The sequence below is a fragment of the Adiantum capillus-veneris genome, chromosome 7 (assembly GCF_014529385.1).
Source record: "Adiantum capillus-veneris isolate H3 chromosome 7, ASM1452938v2, whole genome shotgun sequence".
Classification (NCBI taxonomy): Eukaryota; Viridiplantae; Streptophyta; class Polypodiopsida; order Polypodiales; family Pteridaceae; genus Adiantum; species Adiantum capillus-veneris.
In genome coordinates this window covers 31,548,018-31,554,674 of record NC_140937.1, presented here as the reverse complement: position 1 = coordinate 31,554,674, position 6,657 = coordinate 31,548,018, and the positions used below count along the sequence as shown (strand labels likewise).

General features: G+C 36.6%; 1 pseudogene; it reads left to right on the top strand.

Moving 5' to 3' along the window:
* Positions 1-3,648: 3,648 nt before the first annotated feature.
* On the top strand, positions 3,649-4,336 carry LOC147453640 (uncharacterized; annotated as a pseudogene).
* Positions 4,337-6,657: the final 2,321 nt, after the last annotated feature.

The following is a 6,657-nucleotide window of genomic DNA, read 5'->3' as shown; positions in this document are numbered from 1 at the left end:
AACATGTGCCTAGATTGACCACTTGTCTATTCTATGATAGATGGCTTGTAATAGGGTCTTCTTGGCATACGTGCATTCTTAACATTGAAATTTGTTCCTTATAAATAGGTGATTTCAATATGTGTAGTTAAGTTATTTTATGATTGTCCATTCTAGGTCAAGTGATGGTCATATGTGAATGTGCTCTTTTCTAGGAAAGACATGAATAACCATGTTCTTCAAGAGGCACATGTGTTGTCTAGATTGACCACCTGTCCATTCTAGGCCAAAATGGTCGTATCATGTTACATGTGTAGATATACACATAGCTTGACCACATGTCCAATCTAGGTTCATTTTTTATCTTTATGGTCAGATGTGTTGTCTACATTGACCACCTGTTCATTCTAGGTCAAGTGATAGTCATATGTTGTTGTATATGTATTTCTCTACACACATTGACCATCTGTCGAATCCACACTCATTGTGCTTGTATGTTCTTTCATATTCATGTGTATTGAATATCTTAGTCATCTACCTATTCCATGCTAGGTTATGGTGGAATGTACTTTGTTAAGCATGTGTGCATCAGATTGGCCACCTGTCCATTCTAGCTCAAGTGATGGTCAATTGTGAATGTGCTCTTTTCTAGAAAAGACATGCATAACCATGTTCTTTAATACGCACATGTGTTTTCTAGATTGACCACCTGTCCATTCTAGGTCAAGTGATGGTTGTATGTTGTTACATGTGTATATCTACACATAGATTAACCACATGTCCAATCCAAGTTTAAATTTTATCTTTAATAGTCAAATGTGTTGTCTAGATTAACCACCTGTCCATTCTAGGTCAAGTCATGGTCATATGTTGTTGTATGTGTAGTTCTCTACGGATATTGTCCACCTATGCAATCCAGACTCATTTTTTATGTATCTTCTATCTTTCTTTCCCAAAGAAAGCATGCTTGTATGCTATTTCATACACATGTGTATGTTCTTACATAGGTATATTTTAACCTAGATTGACCACTTGTCCAATCTAAAGTCATTTTTTCTATATTTTCTATCTTTCTTTACCTAGAAAAGTGTGCTTGTATGTTCTTTCATATTCATGTGTATTGAATATCTTAGTATCCATTCTACGCTAGGTTATGGTGGAATGTACTTTGTTACGCATATGTGCACTTTAGATTGGCCATCTGTCCATTTTAGCTCAAGTGATGATCAATTGTGAATGTGATCTTTTCTAGGAAAGACATGCATAACCATGTTCTTAATAGGCACATGTGTTGTCTAGATTGACCACCTGTCCATTCTAGGTCAAGTGATGGTCGTACGATGTTACATGTGTAGATATACACATAGATTGACCACATATCCAATCTAGGTTCATATTTTATCTTTATAGTCAGATGTGTTGTCTACATTGACCACATCTCCATTCTAGGTCAAGTTATGGTTGTATGTGTATTTCTCTATAGATATTGACCACCTATCCAATCCAGACTCATTTTTTCTATATCTTCTATCTTTCTGCCCCAAGGAAATCATGATGGTATGTTATTTCATACACATGTGTATGTTCTTACATAGGTATATATGCACCTAGATTGACCACTTGTCCAATCTAGAATCATTTTTTCTATATTTTCTATCTTTATTTTCCTAGAAAAGTGTGCTTGTATGTTCTTTCATATTCATATGTATTGAATATCTTAGTCGTCTGTCCATTCCATGCTAGGTTATGGTGGAATATACTTTGTTAAGCATATGTGCACTTTAGATTGGAAATCTATCCATTCTAGCTTAAGTGATGGTCATATGTGAGTGTGCTCTTCTCTAGGAAAGACATGCATAACCATGTTCTTTAATAGGCACATGTGTTGTCTAGATTGACCACCTGTCCATTGTAGGTCAAGTGATGGTCGTATGATGCTACATGTGTAGATGTACACATAGATTGACCACATGTCCAATCTAGGTTCATTTTTTATCTTTATAGTCAGATGTGTTGTCTACATTGACCACCTGTCCATTCAAGGTCAAGTGATGGTTGTATGTTGTTGTATGTGTATATCTCCACTTAGATTGACCACCTGTCCAATCCAGACTCAATTTTTCTATATCTTCTATCTTTCTTTCCTAAGGAAAGCATGCTTGTATGTTATTTCTTACATAGGTATATATGCACCTAGATTGACCACTTGTTCAATCCACACTTATTTTTTCTATCTTTATTTTCCTAGAAAAGTGTGCTTATATGTTCTTTCATATTCATGTGTATGTTCTTTCATAGGTATATCTGCACCTAGATTGACCACTTGTCCAATCCAAACTCATTTTTTCTATATTTTCTATGTTTCTTTCCATAGAAAAGTGTGCTTCTATGTTCTTCATATTCATATGTATTGAATGTCTTAGTTATGTGTCCATTCCACGCTAGATTATGGTGGAATGTACTTTGTTAAGCACATGTGTACTTTAGATCGGCCATTTGTCCATTCTAGTGCAAGTGATGGTCATATGTGAATGTGCTCTTTTCTAGGAAAGACATGCATAACCATGTTCTTTAATAGGCACATGTGTTGTCTAAATTGACCACCTATCCATTCTAGGTCAAGTGATGGTTGTATGTTGTTACATGTGTATATATATATATATATATATATATATATGCATAGATTGGCCACATGTCCAATCTAGGTTCATTTTTTATCTTTATAGTCAGATATGTTGTTTAGATTGACCACATGTCCATTCTAAGTCAAGTGATGGTCCTATGTTGTTGTATGTGTATTTCTCTTCAGAGATTGACCACTTGTCCAATCCAGAATTATTTTTTCTATATCTTCTATCTTTCTTTCCCAAGAAAACCATGCTTGTATGTTATTTCATACACATGTGTATGTTCTTACATAGGTATATATGCACCTAGATTGACCACTTGTCCAATCTAGACTCATTTTTTCTATTTTTCTTTCTTTCTTTTCCTAGAAAAGTGTGCTTGTATGTTCTTTATATTCATGTGTATTGAATATCTTAGTCATCCGTCCATTCCATGCTAGGTTATGGTGGAATGTACTTTGTTAAGCATATATGAACTTTAGATTGGACATTCGTCCATTCTAGCTCAAGTGATGGTTATATGTGAATGTGTTCTTTTCTAAGAAAGACATGCATAACCATAGTCTTTAATAGGCACATGTGTTGTCCAAATTGATCACCTGTCCATTCTAGGTCAAGTGATGGTCGTATTATGCTACATGTGTTTATATAGATATAAATTGACCACATGTCCAATCTAGGTTCATTTTTTATCTTTATAGTCAGATGTGTTGTCTACATTGACCACCTATCCATCATAGGTCAAGTGATGGTTGTATGTTTTTGTATGTGCATATCTCCACAGAGATTGACCACTTGTCCAATCCAGACTCATTTTCTCTATATCTTCTATATTTCTTTCCCAAGAAAAGCATGCTTGTATGTTATTTCATACACATGTGTATGTTCTTACATAGGTATATCTGCACCTAGATTGACCACTTGTCCAATCCAAACTCATTTTTTCTATATTTTCTATCTTTCTTTCCCTAGAAAAGTGTGCTTGTATGTTCTTTCCTCAAATTAGATTAAGTACATAAATGACATGTTTTTCAGGGTAAAAATGTCTCAAGTGAGGACCTCAAATAAGAGAAAAGTAACTACCATTCCAATCAGCATTGACCTTGCTACCAATGAGCCTCGTCCATGGTACCTTGATATTTATGGACTACAAGGTGCTCAATATCATAAAGTACATTTATTGATTGCCTTAGAACAAGATAACAATGTATTTGAGGATCTAGGCCAAGTAGTTGCAGTAGCTGTATTAACCGTTGAAGGTCATCCTAGTAGTGAGTGCATTAACATTCAAGTTCTAGGGAATATAGAGTATTGCCTATCTCCAAAGGCATGTTTCGCTCAATGCATGGTAAAAGATAAAGAGGTGACTATGTTCTCTAGAGGTTGAAATGCAGACATAGATCCTACACAGGTGACTGCAGACACTCTTCATGACTCCATTGTCCAGAGTGTGAAGAATAAGAAGCCCTCCACCAAGAGTCCAAGGCCAAAATATTCTCATCCAAAAGCAAAGAGGGACAAGGCTCATACTTTTGCAGGGTCCAAAGCGGTGGATGAGTCAAATCTAGATGCTTCACAAGAGGGTACAAGCAACCAACCTCACTTAAGGTTTGTGGAGCCTGATCTTTTGGAGAAAGAGGTTCAAAAGGCAAAGAAAAGAGATATTGGAGGCATGGAGAAGTATTCAGCACATTTTCCATTCAAGTATACAGAGTATGAAATTCCAGTGACCAATTGTTTTCTTGCTCCTAATCATTATAATTCTCGCTAACTTGACGAGGAGCAGCTAAATACTTGCATGCTTCTCTTTGCTGCAAGTGCAATTAGGCCTTCATCATGTGCCTATTTGATGCCTGTCAAGAATTGTGGTCAAAGGACAGGAATCCCAATGACGCCATCAGAGATTGAAGAAGGCAAGATAAAAGACTATAGGTATTGGATTCTTGATGGACAACACTCTATATATGCAGCAAAAATGCTGAGAGTTCAAGAAATGACGAAGGGGGGTAGATCACAAGAGCTCGCGGCAGTGTATGCTCAACGAAAGGCCCGCATTGTTGTAGATCCACCTCCACATGTTGCTATCACTATATCTACTATTGCCAATGAACAAGAAAAGTCCTTGTATGTGAAGCAACCATACAGTGTCATACTGAAGCACTTACGTGATTAGTGGAGATTTAACAGATGTCCTGCAAGGCCACCACTTGGTGTTGTGGAGGGAACTTCATCTCGTAGCAAATGGGATGTAAGTGATAATTTTATAATCCCATATCATTTATCTTTTGCACTAGAAACATAGGACACCATGCATGTATGATAGCCAATTTTTTATTTCTCTAATTTCTTTGTGTAGGCATTTTTAAGAATGGCTAGAATATGTGTTGGAGCATCCTTTATTACAAAGCAAGCTCACATGGTGACTTATTTTGATGCCATCTTTAATGAATGGCTAGATATTATAATAGAACTAGAAAAAGAGAATAAGAAACCAAGTGCCATAGTATTTGAGTGTCTAGCTGGTTTGGATGAAGAAGAGGTTAAGAAGCTACAAGCAGAAATAAGAGATGGCACAATTGTGTTATCAAAGGGCATAAAGGACATAGACATCATGGACATGCTTGAAAGAATCAAACAACTCAAGCAAGATCGTATCATTCAAGATGCCTTGATTGAGGATTTTAACTCTCTCAATGAAGATGCAAAGTGCAATACTTCAGAGGATCTTGTCTTGATGTATAACATCAATGATGTTGTGTATATGAAGTTTCTTGAGCTTTGTGATATATGGATCAAGACACAATTACAGCGAGGAATCAAGAAGATTGACTTTTCAGAGAGTGCAAGAAAGTATGTTGAGTGGACAATCAATCTACACAAGGAGCAAGTAAAAGCAACAGATGTTCCTCGGAGGATTTATGTGGTAAACCTTCATATTGAAGGTTCTTCATACTTGGAGCGTCACCTTCGCAACCAAGTGCCCATCGGACTTTGTGTATTGGGCAGATCAAAGGCCTTTAAGAGCAACACACATTGGCATGAGGATCGATACAAAGATCTCTTGTGCATTATCTCCTTGCAGACAAATTCGTATTTTTCATTGATCATCAAGCCCTCTTATACCTTGTAAAAAAACCATGCAGTACCAAAATAATTGTACGATGGTTTATCATATTGATAGAGTTTGAGTGTATTGTTGTGTTTAGAAAACGAAAGATGCATCTACAAGCAGACCACCTTTCCAGACTACCAAATGGAGAAGCTCCAAGGACATCCGTGACACGTATCTTTTCAACGTTGAAACGATACCAAAATGGTCTTAGGAGATATTCAATTTATTATCTTGAGGAGGTGAGTTTGATAGAATGGGATAGGAATTTAAAACACAAACAGTTCGACAATCACGGTATTTTCAATTACTTGGCGGACATTTGTATTAGTTGGGTTGGGACAACATTTTGCGGTTATGCGTAAACCCTGAGGAATACGACAGTTATCTTTTGGAAGCACATGTTCAAGACGTATCATTTCATTGCTTGCAACTAAAAACGTACCAAAACTTGCAACATTTAGGAGTTTATTGGCCGAATATGCGCATTGATGTTCAAGAGTACATTACTAACTATGCAACCTACAGGTCTACACCACCGGTAGAGCATGCTACATTGTTTCAGGTGAAAATTGTTGACTATCTGAGTACATTGTTGACTATCTGACCACAAGAGCAATCCTGGAACATACCTCTAGGGCACTACAATGGGCCATAGAAATAGAGGTTCAAGATTTTGTACTAATTGAACATCAATTGTATAAGAGAGGAAAGGACAATCAACTTAGGATATGTGCTACCAAAAGCATGTATTTATCAATCCTAAAAATTGTCTTAACCACTGGAATATGGTGGCCTACATTACATATGGACACTAACAAATATGTTAAGAGATGCGATGTGTGTGTCAGTATACCAAAGTACTAATAAAGAGAGAGATTCCTTTAGGGCCAATGATGGGAGCAAGGGCTTTTGCTAAGTGGGGTATGGATTTTCTTGGAC